General features: G+C 34.1%; 1 long non-coding RNA gene across 5 annotated transcripts in view; it reads left to right on the forward strand.

Annotated features, from left to right (window-relative positions):
• Nucleotides 1-26,498, forward strand: part of LOC110257537 (uncharacterized) — a 158,948-nt gene that overhangs the window by 62,990 nt on the left and 69,460 nt on the right. For 2 of the 5 annotated variants that reach the window (XR_014834432.1, XR_014834427.1), the window contains one exon: nucleotides 18,280-20,142. The exons of 1 other annotated variant lie outside the window; for it this stretch is intronic. This is a non-coding gene — a long non-coding RNA (uncharacterized LOC110257537). Of the gene's footprint in view, nucleotides 1-17,632; nucleotides 20,143-26,498 lie in introns of those variants that run through there. 2 more of the 5 variants (XR_014834426.1, XR_014834429.1) reach the window with 2 other exon arrangements.

Below are 26,498 nucleotides of genomic sequence, written 5' to 3' on the forward strand. Positions count from 1 at the left end.
AGGAAAGACATTTTACATGGATAAAATAGTTCTTCGAAACTGGAGATAATCCTAATTCGCTTCAAAATGCAAGATGCCAAAATTTAAAGTTATAACAAGAAAATTACTATTGGATATTGGAAAGGCTGACACCAAAGTGTAAAGGATATACAATGTGTGAACAACACAATTAAAAACAACCTGTCTTATTTGACATTTATAGAGTCCTACACTGTAGGAGCAAAATGTACATGATTTGTAGTAAAGATGGGACACTCTGCACAATGAATTTACATGCTAGACTTTTAAGAGGTATGAACAAATTTCAAAGTATTGAAATAATATAGAGGATATTTTCTGATCGAAGTGGAATTAACGAGAAAGCAACAACAGAATGAGCAACTCCTCAAATATTTGGAAAACAAGCGTAAACTTCAAGACAACCCATGGGTCAAAAAACCTGGAATGACAATTTTAAAATACTCTGAACTGAAAAACAAACCCATGGCTTATTAAAACTTGTATGTTGTAGCTGAAGCTGAGCATACAGAGACAGGTTTAAATGCATATATTGGAAAAGAAAGGATGAAACATCTCAAGGAGCTTCAAGTTTTGAATAGTTATGAAATGTCCCATGTTCGAAGTATCAGTCAAGTTGGAGGATGGTAATTATCTGAGCAAGGGTCATAATTTTATTTATATGTTTCTGTTGTCATGGTCTTAAGTTATACATCTACTTATTGCTATAAATTTTTAAAGATTTAAAATGCACAAACATCAAATCAGATTGGTATCAAAATCTAGTTTTCTTTCTGGGGAAATTAGTTTTTGATAAGCTGCAAAGATAAACATTTCTGCCACTTTTTTCAAAATCCAGATCTGTGACCCAAGCATAGAGAGATGGGGTCTGCACTTGGATATTTCTTAGGCTGTGCTTGCGGCCTAAGAAAAATCTGTTTTATTCCCATCTTGACTTGACGTGGCCTTCCATTCAAACTTGCTTCTAAAACACAGACCCAGCCATGCTTATTTTATGAATCCTAGATTCCATGGGTATGATCTGTTGCTATAACTTAGCTGAAACGGGAAAATAACATAGAAACAGTCCTTCTTAACACCTCAACCCTTAATAGCGGAGGACAGAGTATCCATAGCTGTGAGATTCTTGTCATTCCACCCATCAGATAAATCACTCCTCCTGAGAAGAAATAGTTACAAGGGTAACGGGAGAGGCAAAAATAGTTTTCCCAATAATCCCTAAAGGATTTTTCGGGGAAAAATGAAGTTCCCATTGTAATAACGCAAAAGTCTCTGAGAAGAAAATTATCCACAGCCTAACCCTTCAAGCTGTCTACCTGGGTGATACGTACTTTTAGAAACCTTTTAACTTGCTTTCACTTAACTATATTTAAATTCTATTTTTGGTCTATAGTATTATTTATTATAAAATTTGTTGAGGATGCTATTCAGTGTTATATTGTCTTCTCTCAAAGAAGGACCATGGGGAAAAATTCACTCTGCCCTTAGTTCCAGAAATAGTTCTGTTTCTCCTAAGCAGCCTCAAATCCTGTTTGTCCAAAATGAAACTCACTTACTCTTCTTCAAAACATATTCCTCCTCCTGTTTCTGAATCTTGGAGAATGGTGCTATCAACCAAAGACATGGTGCTATTCTTTCTTGATTCCTCCTCTTTCTTCATGTTCCCTATGCAGGTAATCACTAGATTTTGTAAATTCCACCCATTTTATCTCTATTACCACCACAACTACCTTAGTGCCTGGATTACTCCAGTATCATTCCACGTGTACCGTTGCTTCCTAATCTTGTACTACACCTGGCCATATTTCAACCAATTTATCATACTAGTTAGGCAGTGGACTGAAGTTGAATATTTGTTTCACAGATTGGACTGTAAGCACTGTGAAGGGTAGGTGCTGTGTCATAGACACTATAATTAACAATTATTTTCCTTATGTTCAACTTTTGTGAACTCATCCTAATTTTTATACTAATTCCTACAATGCGTAGTAAGACTTCCTATATTGAGTGACACCTCCATGGATGTATCACCTTTTGGATTTTAGTTAACTTATTTATTCAAGTTTCCTTGTATGTATTTTAAGTCCAAATCACCTTTGGAATTAGGCAGGATATGAATAAATTAAATACATAGACATTAATTCCACAGAGAGACCTGGGCCAGCAGACAACCAGCAATGTCCTTGAGGACAGCCAGTTTCCTGTAAATCATATTTGGAGAACTATTAATCTTGTTTAGTTCATGTCTGTGAGGTTCTATGTCTTTTTATACCTGTAGTCTCAGTGATAACATCCTTCAAGCCAACTCAGCTCTTAACTGTAAGGTATTAATAGGTCTACCCATAGAATGCTATTTCATGCTTCACATGCTCAATGGTTTTGACCTTTTAAACATTATTAATAAATGTCAGAACTCTTTGACCTCATCATCTTTAAAGAGACACTTCTAAAAGCATTGCTGAGAGACATAATACTAAAAGAATAATTTTGAAAAACTGCTGCAGATAAGCTTAGAAGAGGGTGAAAAAATTTTAAATCGCAGTTTTTCAATTCTGTTACCCAGAATCTTTGGTTATTTCCAGAGCTACTACAAGAGGCAAATGAGCAGGTAATTGGCTCAAAGGATATTCATCCCTTCCTTGGGTTCCTGCTTTTGCCATAGCATTCCATTCTATGGAGATTTGTAGTGGAGAGCTTAAACAATGTTTTTAAAAAGGACTACGTGATTACCTAACGATGGAATTGTTAGAAGCATTTTCATATAAGCCAAAGTATTCCCCAATTCCTTTTCCTTAGAAATCTTCCCTATAAATATCCAACTTGATTTGTTTTCACCTCTTACCTAAGCCCTCAAAGTATAATGATGCTTTAGTTAATCATAAATGGGCCTCAGTTTTGATCTAGAGTTTAGTAGGATTAATAGCGCCATTCAAAAATGTATTATTCACCTACCTGCAGCAGAGCCAGAATCTTGAAATATAATTCTTTAAAAAAGTTATAGATTCTTACATCACTAGTTTTATACATGCTGAATAGATAGAATTGCATCAGATTAAAACAAAATTATGGGGGGAAAGTACTAAGTACACAAGAATTTGAAAAAGCATGAAAATGAAAATGTTTAGCATTTAATAGTAATTCAACTTGTGTTGCACATCAATCTAGAACCGAAGGGAGTAGAAATTGCATTCTAAGTACCTCTGAGTCAGTTAATCAGGAAAACTTCAAGAAGCAAATATCTCAGGATAAATTGCACTACAGAACAGTTGTTACCAAGCATCTGGCAAAATACCTAAAAAGGATTATTCTCATTAAAAAGATTTTAAAAATCTACATTTTATAACCATTTAAATGAACTTAATCTGCATGAGCACTACTACTCCATTATCTGTTTAAGATAAAATTCAAGAACCAGCGTTTCCTAGATGAACCAGAACATTTCCAGAATGATGAAAAGTATTCCAGCCTACTGAGTATAAAATTAGATTGCAGGGTGACTGTGGCTGGCTCAGATTCTGAGGTCATGATGCCTCTTCCTTATGCTAAGCAGATGAAATGTCAGAATAAAATCATAGCCTGGCTTTAGTTATGAATCTTAAATTAGGTGAGAGAAAAAACCTTTTGAAGTGTCATGTACTATGATTTAAGTTTTATCTCCTTATTCTTATCCAGGTACCGAAAATCTAATTACATACCATGAGGACAACTTGCTAGCTAAGCTGACTTTAAATGAGCTTGTACTTACCCTGTGGGATCAGGTGAAGCATCTTCTCAGTGCAGTTAGTTTACAGTCACGAGCATGCTACTGGGATTCACATTTTATTTTCATTGTTAAAACTGTAATTGGCAGGCAGCAAACCATACAAAGCCCACTATATCATCTTTTCCCCCCAGTGGCAAAGTGCATTTAATTTGAATGGGGAGGGAAGAGTCAAACATTGAGGAGTGATTTCAGATTTGTCAGGTATTTGAGAATATTAAAAATTTGAACTGAGGTGTTCCCATTGTGACTCAGAGGGTTAGGAACCTGACTAGTATCCATGAGGATAGGGGTTTGATCACTGGCCTCACTCAGTGGGTTAAGGATCTGGTGTTGCCATGAACTGTGGTGTGGGTCACAGACATGGCTTGGATCTAGTGTGGCTGTGGTGCAGGCCAGCAGCTGCAGCTCTGATTCAACCACTAGCCTGGGAACTTCCATATGCCGCAGGTGTGGCCCCCCCCCAAAAAAAACAAAAAACCCCCTGAAATGGGAGAAGGAAAAAGGGAGAAATGACTGTGTTATCCTGCTTTTTTAATTTTTTTTTTTTTTTGGATATTTGACTGTATTGTATCCTAACTCCCTAATCTGAGGAATACTGACTAGGAAATGGATCACCACATTAGCATCAACACACTCTGCTTATGATTTAGGCATCTGTACAGGGCACACAGGTCTCTAAATGTTTTAGTCAAGGTTACTACCATTATGTCCTTAACATATTTGAATATAAGAAGGTATTATTATGGATTACTATGATGGATTCTCTACTGTGGCTAAGATTTTCTTATAGATTGTGGCCTAGCGACATCATCTGTTGCTCAGGCTTCTGAAACTTAGAATATTAATACTTTAGTAGCACTGAACTTGGACTTAAAATTTCCCCTCATCCATGTGAAAGTTTTGGGATAGAAAGCATTCTCTGCAAGTCTAAAACCTTCAGAGATCAAAGGAACAGCACCCTTCAGGTTTATCTCTTCCATTAAGCATTTTTACCTGGAAGAACATAAAAATACAGACTTTTCACATACATAGCTTTCTAGTGCCCCTCATTTCTTTCTACCTATTACTTTAATCTGATAAGAAAATACGCATGTACATGGATTGCTTATAACAGTAAAATTCACATCAAAATTATGAGCCTCAATTTTGAGATAATGTTTCATCAAACACTCCATGGTTCTATTTAAACGTTTACTTCTGCATTATGTACAGACAAAGGTGTTCAAAAATTTTTAATAGAATATTAAGTATGGTCCCCAGCTCCACTTTACATATCAAAACTTCCAACCCCCAATTATACCATCCTAAGTAATTTTAAACAGTTTCTACTATAGAATATTTAATGTGTTTTGGGGTAGTCTCTTCCTGCCAAAAACTTGATGGTTAAAACGTCTGTGTATGATCTTTTGAAGGGATTTCTAGACTTTTAATATCTTGATTGCAATCATGTTTGAGATCCATTTATGATAAGCAAAAGTTTGATTACAGTATTTTGTGGGGCCAGATTCTTGAAGGAAAATGAAGACTATTCAAGATCATAGTGATTGCTTTAGGCTGTATGTTAGACATTTAAAAGTGATAGAAAATAGAGAATAATCCAAAAGTAGCTTTCATTTTTGAGAATATTAATTTCTATAATCTGGCTGTACAAAAGAATCAACAAGGAGTAGTTTTCAATAATTCTGGTATCTGGATCAAAAAATTGCTGAAAGATAATCTCTAGAAATGTTTAAGATTTTTTTTCCCCTGGATGGTACTTAATATAGCCATTCAGATTTTTTTTTAAATGACACCAATTAATAATTTCATGCTTAAAAGCACTTAATTACACTTTGCATCTCATTTCTTACATGTAATGAGCTTGGACATCATCACACTATCCTTACGTTAAAAAAAAAACTGGAAAAACTGAAAACTGAAAATGAATGATTTCTCAGACACATTAGAGAACTGAGGCCACATAGCCCCAGATCTATAGAAACAAGTGTATCCAGAGAGCTTGAACAGCTGCGAACTACTTACCGGGAATAGCTGGTACTGGAGCCCTAAAGTGGTAGGAACACTTACCGGGTAATCTTGATGGATTGGTGAACGTTGACTAGTGTGGACATGAGAAGGTTCTCAGGATCACAGTCTTGAAAGGCAGGTACCTCCGGGAATCCCACCAATTTCTCACGGTGAGGATCCAAGAAAGATATTTTATGACTCTGGAAAGGAAAAGGGAGGGGTAATTAGCATGTGATATGTTCAGAGCCTTCCCACCATAATAAATATGTACTCTCCAGGGGAAAGGACTTTTTAGGAGAACATAGTTCTGAGCCTAATCTCAGCCCCATAGAGCCTCCTGTTTTAACTAAGAGGGAAGAAAACAGAGCCAACAGTGTTCTGGAACCCTGTAGCTAGAAAAGAAATAGGTGGCAGAGGAAGAAAAAAATACCACTGGAGAAACACTTGTGAAGGTCATAGCTTTGAAAAACAGGTCACTACAAAAATAGATTTAGTTGAAAGATTAGAGAAATGATTAAGATAGTATTTGGAGTAATAACGGCTAAATTTCCGAAACTAATGATAGACATTAAACTACATAACCAAGAAGCTCAGACAATACCCAACAGAATAATATGAAAACCAATATGAACAATAACACTTCCCCAAAACGCTATAGCTAATATTTAATTCTCAAACCGTAGAGATAAATCTTAAGCCAAAGGAAAAAACAATCTTACCCATTGATGAATAAAGATTACACTTCTCATCAGAAGCCATAAGAGAATAGAATGGAGTAAACATTTATGGATTGAAAAATGCCCCCATCTATTGAAACAGTCCTTCAGAAGTGAAAGAGAAAGATTTTTCTCACACCCACAAAAACTGAAAGAATTTATTTCTACCCAGACTTGTCTTGCAAACCTTAAGATGCTCTCAACATAGAAAAGAATATGCCAGAAATTTTTATCAATATAAAGAGAAAGAAGGAGTAAGTGAAGGTACAATATTTTTTATGAGTTGATCTTAAAGGTACCTGCTTGCTTTAATTCTAGTAACAGTATTTAGGGTTGATGTATGTAATAGAAAAACAATGAGAGGAAAAACTCAAAATTTTCTGTTTTAAGTATATGTACCACATATAAATCAATATGATATTTGAAGGTAGACTTAGAATAGTTAAAAATGTGTATTGAAAACTCTAGAGCAACTCTAAGCAGTGTAATTGATGTACTAGGATACAATCTTAGGCTCAACTAAAATCAAAAAGGAAAGGGGGGGAATGAAACAAGAAATCCAACAAGTAGAAAACAGTTACGAATATGGTGTGTGTATATATATATATATATATATCTACAACTATAGCATTAAGGACTAAGTCAATTAAAAGCATTGACTAGAAAAAAATGCCACCAAGTTCCAACTGTGTTGTGTAAAAATAACTCTCTTTAAGTACGAAAAAATAGAACAGCAAAGGGATGGAGAAAACATTATGCTAATAGTAATCAAAATAACTCAATTATCTATATTAATGTCAGACAAAGCCCACTCATGAAGAAGAAAGATTAACAGGGTTAAAGAGGTACATTAAATAATTATAAAGGATTCAGTCCTCTAAGAAATAAAAACCCCAAATGTCTATGCATAGGAAAAAACTGATAGATTTTTAAAAGAAAACAGGCAAATACACTTATTTTAGTTGGAGTCTTCAGCATCTTTCATTCAGGAATTGACAGCTCAAACAAAAGCAATAGAATATAGCGATATAAATGTTTTAAGTGACATTTATAGAATGCTCAATCCAACAACAGGAAAATATACAATATTCACATTAGTCTCAAGTTCATAAGTATTAAGATTCACTACCTTGAGATCCATAAAACATACTTGAACAAATTTAAAAATAGAAATTCTCTAAATTATGTTCTCAGGACAAAATGGAAATTAACTAGAAAACGGATAACTGAAAAATCTCTAATTGGGAATTAACATGAGTTCAAGCAAGTATAATAGAAATTAAAATATTTTAAAGTATGAATGTAAAAATACAATGTGTAAAAATCTGGGATACAGCAAGAACAGTGGATATAAAGAATTTTATAGCATGAAATACATTGGAAAAGAAGGTTGATCTAAATAATATAAGCTTTTCACCATAGAAAATTAGAGAAATATTTAAGCCAAAAGCAAGTAGAAGAAAAGAAACAAAAATTAGAGTAGAAATAAAATTTAACGAACCCTAAAACTAGATCTTTGAAAATTTTAATAAAATTGATAAAGTTTTTCATCTAGAAAATTAATTTTTGAATAGGTTTATAGGAAAGTTTTGAAAATGGTATGATATCCATATGTCTTACAACATCTTACATTAGTAACATTTATCACAATGCAGACCCATTATTCATATTTAGTATTTTCTTTGTTTTAGCAAGATTTTTTTTTTTTTTTTAAATAATGGCCACATTCACAGTGTATGGAAGTTCCAGGTCCAGGGATTGAATTTTAAGCTGCAGCTGCACATGGTGCCACAGCTGTAGAAATCCCCGATCCTTTAACCCATTGCACTGGGCCAGGTGTTGAACCCACACTGCTATAGTGACCTCAGCTGCTGCAGTCAGGTTCTTAACCTACTGCACCACAGTGGGAACTCCAGCAAGTTCGTTTTCTCATTCCAGGATTCAAACCAGAATACTGCATGTGTTTAACAAAAGCATTTAGGAATTATATAATAGGTCTACTTCTCAAATTCAATGTCAACCTCAATTTTGAGTAACTTACACTTTCTTAATTTCCTAGGAATGTATACTTATGATCTTTATTTAGAGATCTTTCTCAGTTTGAGCCTCATCTAGTAGATTTAGATATTTTAAGCACCCATATGTTTATTTTATTAAAAATTGCATTTGATTTTGAAATTCAAATTTTTAAAAATAAGGCACTTATAATTGAACTTAATTTGATCCAGAGTTTATTAATAGGAATTACGCACTAGGCTCCTTGTTTTAGAAATAACGAGATTAAAAACACACCAAATAAAATGCCTTTCTAGGATAGTAGAGCCAGTTACCATTAGAGCTCAGATTGTAATACAGATCTCTGGACTTTAAGTTCTGTGCTTTTTCCTTTTCCCATCACTGCTAATTTTCCATTTTCATCTCTGGTCTTGTTCCTCCGGCCTTAGGTATAAATTGGGATGATCCCATCAGTTTTATACCCACATAATTGGGAATAAATTAGAATAACATTTGAATAATCTATAAATTTATATTTTTCTGAAACAATTTACAGTTACAGTATAATTTTTGAATTTTTTTCAAACATCTCAAGTGTTTCAAAAAATATGTATTTCATTTTTATAGTATCTTTTATAGTAAATCATTGCAGTACAGACTTGATATTTTTTATCTTTGAAATATTATAAGCTATTTTAACCAAGAGATGGCCCATACATAGAACCTGTACTGACCTAATAGACAGTAATGGCTCATTTGTAAGTTTTATAACCTAAGGGTTTAATATTTCACCAGAAAGACTCTCATAGGCTTTAGCATGAGAAAAATCTATGGAGGAATCAGATGACTTTTTATAGATTACTCAGTAAATAACACTCATTTAAAACATATATACTCCACTATCAGACAATTATGTAAATATTAAAGATATTTTTTCAACCAACTACTTGAATTTCTACCACATTAATAGTTATATGTCACAGTTCTAGCTTATAGGAGTTGATATACGTTTCATAAATGACTGTTGAGTATATCTGCTTAAAAGAAAGGATACTGAGACAATTTAAATTCCATTACCTCAATGTCTTTTTTTTTTTTTTTTTGTCCTTTTAGGGACACACCCATGGCATATGGAGGTTCCCAGGCTACGGGTCAAATTGGAGCTATAGCTGCCAGCCTATGCCAAAGCCACAGCAACGTGGGACCTGAGCTGGATCTGTGACATGCCACGGCTCACCGCAACTCCGGATACTTAACCCACTGAGTGGGGCCAAGGATTAAGCCTGTGTCCCCATGGATACTAGTCAGATTAATTTCTCCTGAGTCATGAGTTATTTTAAATTATACTCATTATTGGAGTTCCCTTCATGGCGCAGTGGAAATGAATCTGATTAGGAACCATGAGGTTGCGGGTTTGATCCCTGGCCTTGCTCAGTGCGTTATCTGGCATTGTCGTGAGCTCTGGCATAGGTTGCAGACAGGACTTGGATCTGGTGTCACTGTGGTGTAGGCAGCTGTAGCTCTAATTGGACCCCTAGTCTGGGAACCTCCATGTGCCACAGGTGTGGCCCTAAAAAGACATAAATTATACTCATTATAACAAACGATTCGTACAAAACATGCAATGGATGATTTCAAATATTGGTTCTGTTATAACTAGCATATAATTACCAAGTATGTATTTAATGTTCAAGAAATTATTTTTCTGGTTGCTTATTGTCCCCTGCAGTTTATCAATACATTTTCCCAAACTTTTATTTTACATATTTAGCACACTGGCTATTTATTTAAAATTGATTTTTTCAAGTATTTTTACTTTAGAATAATTTTTTAGAGAATTACTCTTATTAGATTAATATCAAGCAATTCTTATGTAAATAAATGGCCCTGCCTGACAAACTCTTTGAAATATTTGACTAACCACAGTATACTGACCTCCTTATCATTGGATGTTGGACAATCCAATAGAACTAACAGGATCCTCCATACACCAAATAGTGGAGTATGCCTTCTGTGAAAAACAAGTTGTATCTTATTTGAAACAATAGATATATTAGCGCATGGTCTGAGATGATTCTAAAGATAAGCAAAGTAGATGCTGTTTACTGAGGAATTACATAGACAAGGAACTTTGAAGGAAGCACTCTTCTCAGTGAGGCAGAAAGGCAAGTGTGGCGAAAGAAACTATAGAGGAGCAACCATACATTGTGGCTCTTGGTTGGCTTGAGGGAAGCAAAGAATAAAGGATCTCACTTCTACCAAAAATTCCTGCTGTCTGAAAATGACTCAGAAAGCATGACCCCAAAACAGCAAAGTACAACCTTATTCTCAAGTTGATGTGGAATATTTGCCATGATAGACCACATTCTGCATCATAAAACATAGCTCAGTGAATATAAGAGTGGAAATCATACGAAGCATATTCTCCGAATACACTTGATTTAACCTAGAAATCAATAACAGCAAGCTAGCTGGAAGATCCCTAAATATTTGTACATTATACAACATAATTTTAATATAATGACTCAAATTCTCAAGAGAATATTATTTGGAACTTAATGGAAATGTAAATACAACTGTAAACATTGGTGGGATGCCACAAAAGCAGAGCTTAGAAATTTATATCATTGAATGCATATATGAGAAAAGAGATTCAAAATCATTAATAGGCTTCCATATTAGGAAATCAGAGCAATAAGAAATTTTACGTTGAAAGCCAGCATAAGGAAAGACATAATAAACAATGTAGAACACATGAAATTGGAAAAAATAAAAACAAATAATAATAAAACCAAAACCAAAAGCTAGTTCTTTGAAAAGAGAGTAAAACTGAAAAACTCTAACCAAGTAAACAGAGACATAAACTACTAACATTAAAAATGAGAGAGGATCATCACTTCCAGTCCCATGAACCTTAAAAGGATAATAGCATAATACAGACAGCTCCATGACTGCAAATGTAATGACTTAGATGAAATAGAACAATTAAAAGCACAAACTCCCAAAACTCATACAAGGAGAAATCAGAGATGACTAGAGCTATATCTACTAAATAATTTCATGCAACAATTAACACCTAAGCAAATAAATTCATTACCAAAAAACTACAGATCTTTATCTTTCTTTACCGTAGATGCAGAAAGTCTCAAAATACTTGCAAATAAAATCCAACAATGCAATGATGTGTTAGTCTCTTCAGCTCAGAATTAGTCTAGGTATAGAAGGCAGATTTAACATTCAGAAGTAATGTAATCTACTACATCAGTGTAAAGATGAAATAATCACATAATACCAACTGGTAAAATATTTTTACACATAAATCTATAATTATTTCAACTACAAAAACAACGTAAAATGAGACAAAAGTGCTATCCTGTGATACAAATTATGTAAACATATAGAAAAACATGCCATGTTCTTTTTTTTTTTTTTGTCTTTTTTGTTGTTGTTGTTGTTGTTGCTATTTCTTGGGCCGCTCCCGCGGCATATAGAGGTTCCCAGGCTAGGGGTTGAATTGGAGCTGTAGCCACCGGCCTACGCCAGAGCCACAGCAACGCGGGATCCGAGCCGCGTCTGCAACCTACACCACAGCTCACGGCAACGCCGGATCGTTAACCCACTGAGCAAGGGCAGGGACCGAACCCGCAACCTCATGGTTCTTAGTCGGATTCGTTAACCACTGCGCCACGATGGGAACTCCTGCCATGTTCTTGATAGGATTATTAAACATACTAAAGAGTTTAATTTCCCCTAAGTTTACATGTAAGTTTTTATGGTCTTAATAAGATACCAAAAACATTTTTTTGGGATTTAGAAACTTAAAAATGCATAAAAAAGGCCAGTCAATAAACTTCAAAAAACAAAAATTATTTGGGCTTACTAAAATTTGAAATAAAGTAAAATTCCATCATTTTCTACCTCCTTATACATTTCAAATTTCCAAATGAATCAAATTTAAACACAAGAAATCAAAGTTCTAAAAATATTGGATAATTTTATAATTTGGAGTAAATACCTGACAATATCTAGATATTATAAAAGTGATCATTTCAAATACATTTAAAATATCTGATGAAGAAATGCATGAAAATGGGAATATATTTGAACTCATATGAAAAAGGCTACATTATCTAATTGTTAAATACACTTGAAATGTCAACATCATATATCCATTAATACAACTGAAAAACATGATATGGACAGATAAATTCAAAGTCAATATAAACTGCTTTCAAATATATGCATATTTGATCTTATAAAGAAAACATTACAATCATGCCATTTTTCATAGTTTCATTAGACACAATCGCATTTTAATGACATACTCTTAGAGAAAAGTGAGCTAATCACTGTTGTACTTGGTGTTTTGAAGTTCAACTATAAGTTAGAAATATTTATCAAAATTAAGATTCCACATGCCCTCTGACGTAGCAATTGTGTTATTTGAATTGTGTAATTATAAGGCTGACAGTAACTATGATACACAGGTACTATACATGGGTTTGCATATGTATGCCTATACATGTAGCTGTTAGCAAGAATACAAGCACTGCATATGTACTTATATAAAATTTTTAAGATATGTTGCTAATTAAATCAGTGTTCAGAATGCTGTATGTGGTGGGCTACATTCTGATGTCTAAAATGCATATGCATATACATGTATTCTTATGTATACCTAAAATATCTTTGAGATTATTTTGAAAGCATGAGCAAAGACTGACAACAGTGGTTGCCTATGGAAGGATAATGAGAAGCCAGAGGGAAGGGTTAAGGTAGAGGTTTGTTTTTCCGTATTGCATGTATTACTGTTACCAAAGGAAAACTAGATTAAAATGTAAATAAAACATTACAAAGAATTATACATGTTAATTGTTGTCTTTAGTATCTATCCCATTTACCTCCAAAAAAGTATTGATGCTTTATTTTCTCTCTTCATAAATGCAAAATATATCTGAAAGGATATTTCTCTGTTTTGTATTCAAGAAGTATATCTTTGAAGTACCTTTATCCTGATTGTTCTTTTTCTATTTCCATTTTAGCAGATTTAAATTTCACATTATTATGTAGCTCTGAGTTTGGATGGTTTATTTTTCTTTTTCCTATTCTCTATATACATGTAGAAAATACAGCTGGAATAATTTCCAAAACTGGCATTGTGATTTCCTGGACTCATTTACCTTTTGAACTTGCTTTCTTGAGAACATTTCTATTTATTATCATTAGTAAAAATCAATTTCTTAAAGCTCATTCCTTTAACAAAGTAATTTCCTTTCCCCCACCCCGATATATTTAGGAAATCCTCCCTCAAATTTGCCTCTCTCTCCACCTTGAATAAAATGCTGTGGGTGTCTTTAATAAAGCCCGTGTTAAATACACAGCTTCTATCCTATAGCTAATGTTTTATCCTTTTCAGATTTGAGGGAAATATATCAGTAGCCATTTCTAAACAGCTTCTTTGTTATTTATTATTCATCTAAAAAGTCAGGATTGTATGAAGATGCTGGCTCCGTAGTAAGGAAACAATCTCTTTGTTCTATTTGAAGGCTTTCTTTTTTTTTATGTCTCCTTGATATCTGGAGGAAGATTTAGTTATGTAAACATAACCCCTAATTCACAGTTTTTAAAAGCACAACAGAAGTATTTTCAAAGAGATGATTCATCTTGCATTTCTTTTTTTCTTTTTTTTTTTTTGGCTGGGGGGAGTATCATCTCCATTGTCTTTCATTCTCATCATTTCTTAAGCAGCCCTTCATATTTTGCATTTTCTGCATACTTACCATAAAGTAACTGGTTTCTTGAACTTTCTTATTGACTTCATTGAAATACTAGGATGGCGTGTCTTTGATGAATAGTTTTTCTTTCTTATTATTAATTATAGTTCCCAACTAATATGCAATGTTAGTTTCCTAAGATAGAAAGTGACTTTTTAAAGTAGGGTTCTGCCTTAGCAAGAACAAAAATATGTGGCATTGACTCAGCTGTTGGATGGCAGGAAGTGAGGATACTAATATTGGAGATTTAAAAAATGGCAATCCACGTTTGTAACTGCAAAAGATTTACTAAATCATTGCTTGCAATAATTAAAAACCCATGCATATGTTGGGTCAGCCATTCTGGAGGAGTCTAGAAAGCAGAACTTAAGAATCTATATAAAACCTTAACAGAGTGTGTTGGTTTCTATGAGCTATATTTAAAAAAATGTTGTAAAGAATAAGTTAACACATGAACAAACTGGCCAGTTTACAATCAGAGATGAAGGGGTAAAAGAGTTTTCAAGGTTAAAAAGCCACTGGCTTTAGCTCCAAACAATGGGATATGGGAACCAAAATTTTGCTAAAATACCTTAGTTGTACAATGTGTAAGAAAGAACAGGGGTGGGAGAGGGAGGGAGGAGCAGAGACCCTACTTTGATGACCAAGTTGAAGTGGGACACAGGGGAGCAAAGTGGCAGAAAAAAAAATAAGGCAAATTTGAGACCTATGTTTAAAAACGAACCTAGGGTGTGGTTAGTGGTGAATGCAATGCCTAGTAAATTTGTGAAGGAAATTTATTAGTAAGGAAACCAGAAGGCTGAACTACAAATACCTTTGACTTTTAGAATCATTAAACTCCTAGTCTTACATGAGCAGTAAGCTTTGAAGGCAGTACAATCCTGAGGATGGCATGCTCCAAAATATTCACTTCAGATATGACCAAGGGGAGTCATGGATAAGGGGGAGTTTCCCAAAGTACAGAGCCAGAGGTCACGGCAAACAGTGGGCAAGAGACTTGCTTCTGGGGAAAAACCCAGGACCGAAAAGTGTCAGTACTCATTTTTATGTTTGCAGCCCAATAAGTGGGCTTTAGTTAAGAACATGACCTTTAATTATAAACAAATAAACTTTTGATCCACTTACATTTTAGAAGTCATTTCAAAAATAAATCACATCTACACATTATTATTGCAGTTGCTTTATCATTTGCACTCCAAGAGCTTGTGTTATCTGTTACAAAGTATATCCTTTCCTTTCTTTCACAATATATTGATACATAACCCCTCCTCCCCCCGAAACACATCTATATACACTTCTTTAAGAATACAGCTGTGTATATACATGTTGAGAATTGTAACCTGTATGTGTATAAATATATACTGGTCTCCTTTATATAATATAGCATCGGAATATTTTGTCTGCTCTTTATAGGCTGTGCCAAGTATGAAGATAAAACTTTCTTACTAATAAATGAAACGTCTGGAAACAATGTTGATCATATAGGGTTGAAATGAGGATTTCCCAGTGAAATGGAAATGCACAAACCTTTACATGATTTTTATTATACACTACATACTCTGATGTGTGTTAAGTGATTGTACTCATAACTAAATGAGACATTATTATCCACCTTTAAATGAGAGATTAAAATGAATTTCTTTCACTTAGTGCAATTGATAATGAATAGATTGAGAGAGATGTAAATCTAATATGCTAAGTGATGAGTTACTGAATTGACCTAATATGAAGATGACACAGGAACAAAACCATCTTCAGGAAAATCAGGTTACTCAAAAGGGATACAGAAGTTATTTAGGGAGCATTTTACAAGATTTTCATCTCCTTATTACCAATTTTTTATAGCCTGAAATTTAGATTAAAATACTGCATATTAGCTATTAATATGTTCATTTTTGACACATCTTTGCCTTTTTAAGCATCATGAAAAGTGTGATTTAGTATACAGCATTTTATTTTGTTTGGAAAGATACTGAGGCACATGGCTGATTGCAGTAGGTTTTAAAACCTTATAATTACTAACCTAGAATCAGAAATCAGGCAAATTATTGAATCTTTTATAGACAATAACTGATTCTGTGATTCATTGAACTATTTTAAACACTTACGCCTGCTAAAATATTATCACTAGGTAAATTATTGATGTGTGCCTTTAATGAGAATATTGTGGTATATGCATTTCAAATACCAGCTAATAATTTAGCAGATATTATTTTTTAAGAACTGGATCAACTGCTAATCAAACCTACAACTATTTTTTCCTTACAGGAATCTAAAGTGCTATCCCAGACACATATCTCTATTAGGTGAAATAGTACTTAAAAAAAAAAAAAAAAAATTAACTTTTCTGTATCAAGGCTCTAAAATATAGGGCAGCAATATAAAGACAATATTATAAAAAGATAAGAATTTAAATGGATTACAAATACAATCATTCCATAAATTTAAAAATTTTTTTTAAAAAAATTTTTGTTTACAAAATATTTTAACAAAATTAATACATTTCTGGCAGTAACACAAATTTAAATTTTCTGATTATATCTGCCATACCATATCTATAAAATAAAATTTAGGTAAGTTTTGAGTTGAAGGTGAACCTCTGTGTTTTTCCTAGATCTCTGTGTACTGCTATGGCCCAAGACTGCATGAGGCAGTACTCTGATTCTTTACAAAGTGGAGCAGTAAATCTCTTTTCTTATACACAATGTATAATACCTGTATTCCTCACGGTCAAAAATGACCATGAGGTTATTCAAAGACTTCCAGTGTAACCAAGAATGATAAAGGTAAAATTTTTGCCAAAGAACAAAAAGCCAAACTATTTTCTCATATATAGGTTACCTTTTAAATTGTTTCAAGTAAATTACTAGTTGCATAGACTTTCCTAAAGTTACCTAATATTCTCGTATATATAATAAGTTTAGGGAAAAAAAAAACTGTCTCTCAACTTGCTTGTGTATTATTTTCTATTTTTGATGACTTTGTCTAAAAAAACAAGTTTCTGATTTTTTGAGAAAATAACTAGAAATATTGAGTATGTAAATTTATCCATAACATCATTAAAAAAATTTTAAACATACAATTGGAACACCCAAGAATACCTAATGCATACTGATGATCCCTTGTGATTATATTTTAACAAAAATTTGATTCCATCACGAAACAAGAACTATGATGGATGCAAATAAAGCAGAATTCATCTTATTTTCAAATACTTATTTGTGTTAAAAAGTATTGCCCATAAAAACTATTTGCAATTATTTTTGTATGAGTTAATGTCAAGAAATAATACACTTTCTAAGAAAAAAGTGGTCAAAATAAAGTAAAATTGGTGACTAAGAGCACTGCTCACCTCCCAGCTCTACAAGTATTGAGGAGTAACCTCCTGCAGTCGCTGACCATGGAGGAATTCGGGATCAAGAAACAGGATGAGGCACTCCATGCTTTGGAAAAAACAGACCCCATATATAGTTCATCTCAGGAAGAATGTTAATGAACCCAGATACTCACATCTTCCCATACATAGAAAAGCACTAAAATCATTGAGATACCTGTTCTTTGTGACTAGCAGGAAATGTAGGCTTGACTGCATGTATTTCCTCAGCCAGAAATCACATATAAACAGTCCTCCCTTGCCTTTTCAGAGCAACTTCCTTAGAGCCCCTCAGAAGCTGTCTTCTGGGCTACAGTCCTCAGTAAGACCTGAATAAAAATTCAACTCACAACTTCTATGTTGTTCATTTTATGGTCCACAAAGCTAAAAATAAAAAAGAATTAAACTAGGGAGGGCATCTTCGTATAGCTCATCAGGTTTTGCTGAGATGGTGCTGATTAATAAGCTTGAAACCCAGCGGGTCAGAGCAGCTAACAATTCATTGCTCACTGATCTATGCATTTTTGACTGCTTCTTTACTGAGCTATATGGACTGGTTTCCTGAGATTACTTCTGCTGGATTCTGCTGGGATTGGCCACAGGGTGGGTACTAGGATTACGTCTGTTCCACAGGCCGCCTCAATGTGGGACACAACCTGAAGAAGCACCTGTCATCTGGGACATTATGGAATTTTCGTGAAAGAGGGAAGAATGCAAGAGGGGTAAATAAAAGCATGTGATATCTCTTGGGGTTTCTGCTCAGAACTAGCACACATCACTTCAGCCCAAGGGACTTGTGTACGCTCATTCAGGAACTCATTAGGAACATTTCTACCCCAAGTTATTTCAGGACTCAGTTTTATCAAATTCAATTCCACTGTTACACATGGTTGAAAAATTTCTGTCTATACTAACAGCCTAATGGCTGACCACTGTGTGTCTGTAATTTTGATGCCACAGACTTTAGGTTTTGTTATGGCAGCATTCCATATCCAGTATCAATTCTGTATTAGCGTGCTTTTGTTATAATTATGCGTAACATTTAGCTGACAACATTGACATTTGCAATGCCTTGCATTTCTGTCTTGCTTTAGTGTTTAGCAATTTGTTGTGATTCTTCAGAGTTCGGCTGGGCTTAATCTTTGCTAGACTTGGATGTCGGATGCAAGTTGGGTGAAATAGTGTTTCCCATGTCTCCTTGCTTTGTAATGAAGGAGTACATCTGATATGAGACATAGCCTCATGGTAGAAGACAGAAAAAAATAGAGTGGTGAATGGAAATACATCTCTCTGAAAACCCGAGTCTGTTCTGTCCACCCTGTACCAGCCAAATTACCTGGCCAAGGCAAAAGTCAGTGGGAAAATTTTGTTTTTTCTGTATTAAACCATGGCATGAGCGAGGACAAATAATGATTAAATAATGCATCCACCTACCTGGTAAACTAGTATTTATCTAGTATTTATCTTTCATTTGTATATACTTTTCATTAACCTACTTTATTTCAGAAAATAGTACTATCCAAATGATAAAAAAACTTATTTATAAAACCGAGAAACAAATGCACAGATTTTGAAATTAAACTTATGGTTACCAGAGGGGGGAGAGATAAACTATGAGGATGGGATTAACATATTGAACACTACAGGGAAATCTCAATATTCTGTATTAACCTATATGGAAAAAATGGATACATGTATATGCATAAATGACTCACTCTGCTGTACACCTGAAACTAATACAATACTGTAAATCAACTATACTCCAATAAAAATTTTTTAAAAGTATTATCCAAAGGTATTTCACTAAGGTAGATGAAACTACTACTAAGTTGACTCATTTGGGCTCTTTGTTTTGTAAAATTAATGCCATAGTTTTGTACACAAACCAACAACTTTCTATAGTTTTCAATCTCCACGTAATAGCACAATGCAAAGAATCTTGATATTTCTGAAATTAAAGGCAAAGACAATTATTATTACATAATAATTAGACTGATAAATATTTAAAATTTGACAAAATCCAGATCGGGTAAATGCTTCTAACAATATTGTTTGCTTGGCTACTCCAACTTTATATTATGCTGTGTTGAAAGATGAAATTACTAGATATTTTTGGGTCTCTAAGGAGTAGTAAGAGAAGAGGGTTTGGGACTTTTATTTCTTATGTTGTTAATGTACATATAAGCTCACTGAAAAATGAAGCTGTCTTTGCCTCCACACTCAGTGCCATTAATTTTGTCACCAGGGAAGAATGTGTGCAATAATTGGAATTTCTATATTTCAGCTTTTGCAAAAAATCTAGCAATGTTATGAATCAGAATGATTCTGTAATGATTCTAAAATATATGTTCAAGCAGTTATATATGTTTACATGAGATGTTTTGCTTCTAAGCTTCTTGGAAGTGACCAGTTACTAATTGCATTTCATCAATATTACATTAAAATATGTCATAAAATAGATTTGTATATTAGAAATTAAAATCCTTGTTCATAAAAGTTGGTCAACATTTACTGAGCAAACCCAGTGGTGATGAATACAATACGTATTGTCTTTTAAACCTACACCAGTCTCAAGAATTCTACAATTCTATGAAATGGTTTTATATCTACCAGTGACTAAGCCCTAACCATTTGCTTAGGACATAGTGAGTGGTATCTTCCTTCCTTTCTTGGAACATGCTTGGACCAATGTCCCACTTCATTACAGTGTAGTGTTTCTATATGACTAAGTGATTGTCAGTGGAATGTGAGCAGAAGTGGTTTTCCTCATCTGTATTTAATCCTCAAGACGATGGGCTTATCCTTTCTACTGACGGAATAGCTAGAACCCACAGTGATTCAGCTTTGAGACAATGACCATGCTTTGTGAGATGTGGCTACGTGATGGAAGATATCTGAGTCTCTGAATATTCAGAAGAGAATTGTCTTGTAAACACTGGCTATTAATTTAAAACTAGTACATAAAAGTGAAATGAACTTGTTTGTTTTTTCAAACACTGCATTTTGGGGCTTACATTAACATGAGTATGGTCATTTGATTTAGAAACAAGGTGTAGTCATTTCAATAGCACATACATAAAGAGATAAGATAGAACATCTCACCAAATGTAGACTCCCTCTCTTTTTCACTTTTCATGACATAGGTTAGTGTTTTTGATAACAGAAAAGACAGAGCTTAATTTACATTATTTTACAAAATCACACACACACCAAACATCAAAAAAATACCACTGCTGTGTATATGCAAAAACATATATCAACTTTGATATTCCTCATTTAAGTTAAAATGAGTTATTCCATGTTACTTTCCTAAAGTTAATCTTTTCAAGAAGAGATACTTCAAAAATCAAACATAGTTGAAAACTCACTGAAAACAAATAATATTCAAGATGACATTTGTGTTGCAACCAAGATGTCCATCCACAGAGGAATGGATAAAGAAGATGGTCCATATACACAATTGAATATTATTTGATCATAAAAAAGAATGATCCACTTGCAACAACATGGATGGACCTAGAGAGTATCATACTGAGTGAAGTAAGTAAAACAGAGAAAGAGAAATATATCACTTATATATGAAATCGAATAAAAATGATACAAAGGAGCTTATAAAACAAAACTCAGAGATTTCAAAACCAATCTTGTGGTTACCATAGGTGAAACTGTTGGGGGAGGGGAGAATTGGGAGGGCAGGAATAATATAGACACACTACTGTGTAAAGTAGATGATTAACAAGAACCTACTATATAGCACAGGAAAATCTCAATAGTTTGCAATAAACTATATGGGAAAAAAATGGATATATGTATATAACTGATTCACTTTGTTGTACATCTGAAAATAATACAATATTATAAATCAACTATACTCCAATAAAACTTAAAAAAAAAGATATTTCAATATTTATGCACAAAGTCTGAGAGTCCTTGTTGATAATGTACCAGATTAAAGATTTCATTGTTTTAACTATTTGTAATTATTTAAGCTTCAGGAAGGATAATTATTAAATATGAAATATACTCTATCTTTTGCCTAAATTGGGTCCTTCTCTACAATTTAAATCCAGAAGGAAGCTAAAGACTAGTAGGTTGGCAGGCACTGACATGAAGCCTAAAGATGAATAATCATTTCTGTACAAAACATATTTGAAATCTTTTAGTACTTTTTAAGTAATTGATCAAATTATTTTAATGTATAATTTTGATGACTCCCACGTTTGTTCTTTTCCTAATTCATACATAAACAAAATAAAGTTTATTCTTATGCACTTGGTCATTAACTCGATGTAATAATAAACATTTCCCCAGAGGAAATACCATTGATGACCCACAGTTTGGGTTCTCTCTCGTGCAGTCTGAGAAGCACAGGTGAAGAAATGAGAGTAGGACAGAGAAAAGCTAATAAAGAATATGTTAATTTGGCAGTTGCTCCTAAGGACAACTAAAGCTCAATCCTTCCTGGGTGTGAAGAGCATCTAAAAAACACTGGAACAAACCCCAGGACTGTTTTGCCTGACTTTGTTCCACAATGTTTTTTGGATGTTCTTCACACCCAGGAAGGATTGAGCTTTAGTTGTCCTTAGGAGCAGGGAAGGTAAACTAGTATTTATCTACTAACTCTCATCCCACATTGCTAGAGCTTTACTCTCAAGGGTGGTAAGTCCAGCGCACTAAAGAATTGCATCTGATGATGGGGAGTAAGTGTCCCTGATGCTGGAGAAAGCCTTCAGGCAGAAAAGGAGGTAGATGCATGCAGGATGTTGGAAACTCTAGCTACAGGTGAGCTTGGATGGCCCAGGGCAATGTGCTGCTTCATCCGCAGCATCTGCCACACTCTATTATACTCTGTTTATCTATTCATTTAATATTTATGGAACACCTTTTATTGGGAAGGATCTGTTCTAAATGTTTGGAAAACAGCAGTCAATAAAAATCCTCTTGTGGAAAAGGAATCAGAAATCAGGCAACTTATTTCCACTGGGAAATAAAGATGTTAAAATTTAAAAACTTGGTTATATACTTAAAGATATATAGACATAAAATAATGAGGATTTAGATAAATTGTCTACATCCCCCTCCCCCACTTGCCCAAGCACCTGGGAATGACAACCAGCAGGTTTTTGTTCATTTTAAGTAAGAAGTTTGCCCAATTCTTGTTGCCTGAAAACAATGAAAACAGACTGCTCTTGAATTAAATAGTTGAATTTTTACGTCAAGGATAATGTAGAAGGATTAGTGGATTATATGAGATGTTTTATTAAATGATAAATTATTTTCTGAATTTGAGATAAATGATGAGTTAAAAATTTGCTTTGATTCTTTTTTTTTTTGTCTTTTTGCTATTTCTTGGGCCGTTCCCGCGGTATATGGAGGTTCCCAGGCTAGGGGTCCAATCGGAGCTGTAGCCACCGGCCTACGCCAGAGCCACAGCAATGCGGGATCCGAGCCTTGTCTGCAACCTACACCACAGCTCACGGCAACACCAGATCCTTAACCCACTGAGCAAGGGTAGGGACCGAACCCACAACCTCATGGTTCCTAGTTGGATTCGTTAACCACTGCACCAGGACGGGAACTCTCGCTTTGATTCTTGATTTAACCTATAAAAATTCTTAGCCTCTTTTAGAATTAAAGAATATTTTAAATATTTCATGCCATCAACTTTGAATCAAATTCAATGTATCTGTTCTTTCAGGAAACCTCAAACCGTGTACACAGCATACGTATAATTTTTTTTTTTTTTTTTAACAGAAGCTCTATTTTATTTTGTCTTTTGTCTTTGTCTTTTTAGGGCCACATCCCCAGCATATGGAGGTTCCCAGGCTAGGGGTAGAATTGGAGCTGTAGCTGCTGGCCTATGCCACAGCAATGTGGTATCCGAGCCGTGTCTGTGACCTATACCACAGCTCACAGCAACACTGGATCCTTAACCCACTGAGCAAAGCCAGGAATTGAACCCTTGTCTCATGGAAACTAGTCAGGTTGTTAACACCTGAGCCATAACAGGAACTCCTGGAGCAGAGCACGTGCATAATTCTTAAATCTCCAGTACCTATCATAACACCAGACTTGCAATATGCAGTACTTTATCTCTACAAAGTATAAGTACATGCACTTAAATATCTTGAAATTATATTAGCATTTATTTTTCATAATTGTTATCAAGCCATTTCTGTATACATTTTTCTCTCATTCATTTATTTACTTAGTCTTTTTAGGGCCACACTTGCAGCATATGGAGGTTCCCAGGCTAGGGGTCAAAACAGAGCTATAGCTGCTGGCCTACACCAGTTACAACAATATGGGATCTGAGCTGAGTCTGCAGCATGCACCACAGCTCATGGCAATGCTGGATCCTTAACCCACTGAGCAAAGCCAGGCATCAAACCTGCATCCTCTTGGATACTAGTCAGATTCATTTCTGCTGAGCCACGGTGGGAACTCCTCTCTCACATGTATTTAAATTTTGATAGCTGCAGAGTGCAGAGAGGAGAAATAAAGGAATTTTAATTATCCTAAAAATTGAGAATGTTCTGCAATAGAAACTGTTTAAGGAAAGCTTTGAATACAGTGATATTTTTTTTGAAATTGGTGATTGGTAGGGGTAAGTATGCCCAAAACAAATGGTTTCTAAAATGTCCTATACAAGGTGTATTTCTGGTGTACAAATATCAAGGGATTTTGAGAAAATTAATTTATGAGAAGTATGTATAATTAAAAAAATTTCTGTCTTTTGATTTTTCTTCTCTGAATCAAAAAACAAATATTGAAAAATCAGAACCTTCTAAATAAATAGTAGGGAACCTTTCCTCCAGGGATAGCTTCAATAGAATAACAATGCTATGTAAATATAGTCTCTCTTGTTTCTTTTTTGAAATACATGATAAAGACTGCCTTAGATAAATATTTCAAAATACTGATAAGGTGCATAATGCTATAGCACTAATAAAGCCTCAGGCATTCCAAGGTTGTTATTACATATGACATACACACATGTATATACATACAATCACCCACATCAAGTAGGAGCTCTAGTTAAATTTTATCGTAGTTAATAATGTTTGCATAAAGCCATTACAATTTGAGGGTTATTCTAAAGAGGGTGGTTTAAAATACTTATACATATTATAATTGATTCCAGAAACTGACGAAACAAGCACAAAATCATGGTCAAGTAAACATAATTACTTTCCAGGAATTATCCTATTAGACATATGATTTCACAGTAACACCTGTCAAGCTACATTTTTAGATTTGCATAAGATTTTGATGTTTATGTTCCTAAAATTTATCTTTACATAGTCACATTGTGATACATTATAAAAGAGAAATAGTATATAATTAAAGATGATGTATTTCTTCTGCTTTTTGGCTGTGCCCACAGCATGTAGACAGTCCCAAGGGAGGGATCAAAGCTTCACCACACCACAGTGACTTGAGCCACAGCAGTGATAATGCTGGATCCTTAACCTGCTGAGCCACCAGGGAACTCTTTTTTTTTTTTTTCTTTTTGAGATGAAATATTTTTTAATCTACGCTCACAAGGTGTTCTTTATGTTCAATTGAAGATGCCTTTGGACCCCCAATACAGATTTGTGTAGATTTGATTTTAGTGACCAGAGGTTCTAAGAATAGCCTTTCTAAGGAATCTTCACTCTAGATTCCTAAAATAGAGGCCTGGAAGCAAGTCACAGTTTTGCTACACAAATGGGTAATGTTATGCTACAGGGCAATGGTGGCTTTGTTTTTTCATAAGCATTGTGATGAATGTGGGAAATGGTGCATTATGAAAAGAAAAGACTAATTCTAATGTGTGATATTCATTAGATATATGTTACTACTTACCTTCCTTTCTTAAACATATCCTCAGCCAAGTTGGTAATTGTTTATAACAGAAGTGAAAAGGGTCTTATGGACCTTTTATCTCTTGGGATCAGATACCTAATTATTTTAATATGTTTTCACCTCTTAGATATCTACAAAGATGGTAAAAATGGTACATTTAATGTAACAATAAAGCCAATAACTCTGGTCCATTCATTATATCACAACCTGGTCAAATGTTTAGATTGGAAAAACATTTAGATACGGGAAACAGTATGGAGGTTCCTCAGAAAACTAAAAAAAGAACTACCTTATAATCCACCAATCCTAGATATCTGCATAAATATATCAGATAGATATCTGCATAAAACCATAATTCAAAAACAATGAAGCACAATGTTTGTTGCAGCGCTATTTACAATAGCCAAGGCATAGAAGCAATCTAGAGGTCCATCAATAGAGGAGTGGATAAAAAAGAAGTATATATACACAATGGAATATTATTCAGCCATAAAAAATCACGAATAATGCCATTTACAGCAATATGGATGGACCTAGATATTATCACACTGAGTGAAGTTAGACAAAGACATATATGATATTGCTTGTATGTGGAATGTAATAAAAATACAAAAGAACTTATTTATAAACAGAAATAAACCCACAAGTTTCAAAACCAATCTTATGGTTACCACAGATGAATCTGTTGGGGGGAGGGAGGAATTGGGTGGAAATAACACATACATACTACTGTATAAAACAGATGATTAATAAGAACTTACTGCATAGCGCAGAAAAATCAATAGTTTGTGATAACCTATATGGGAAAAAAGAATGGATACACTTATATGTATAACTGTTCCACTTTGCTGTATGCCTGAATCTAATACAACATTGTAAGTCAACTATACTCCAATTTTTTTAAAAAAATAATTTCAAAATATTGATTTTTCAGAATGATGAAATATCACCCTTGAAGGTCAAAAAACAAAATGAAATGCTTTGGAACCTAGGCTAGCTGCCTC

Source organism: Sus scrofa, chromosome 18 (genome assembly GCF_054392235.1).
Source record: "Sus scrofa isolate SSC_HxYL_T2T_F1_AM1 chromosome 18, Sscrofa_HxYL_maternal_Yorkshire_Landrace_v2.0, whole genome shotgun sequence".
Classification (NCBI taxonomy): Eukaryota; Metazoa; Chordata; class Mammalia; order Artiodactyla; family Suidae; genus Sus; species Sus scrofa.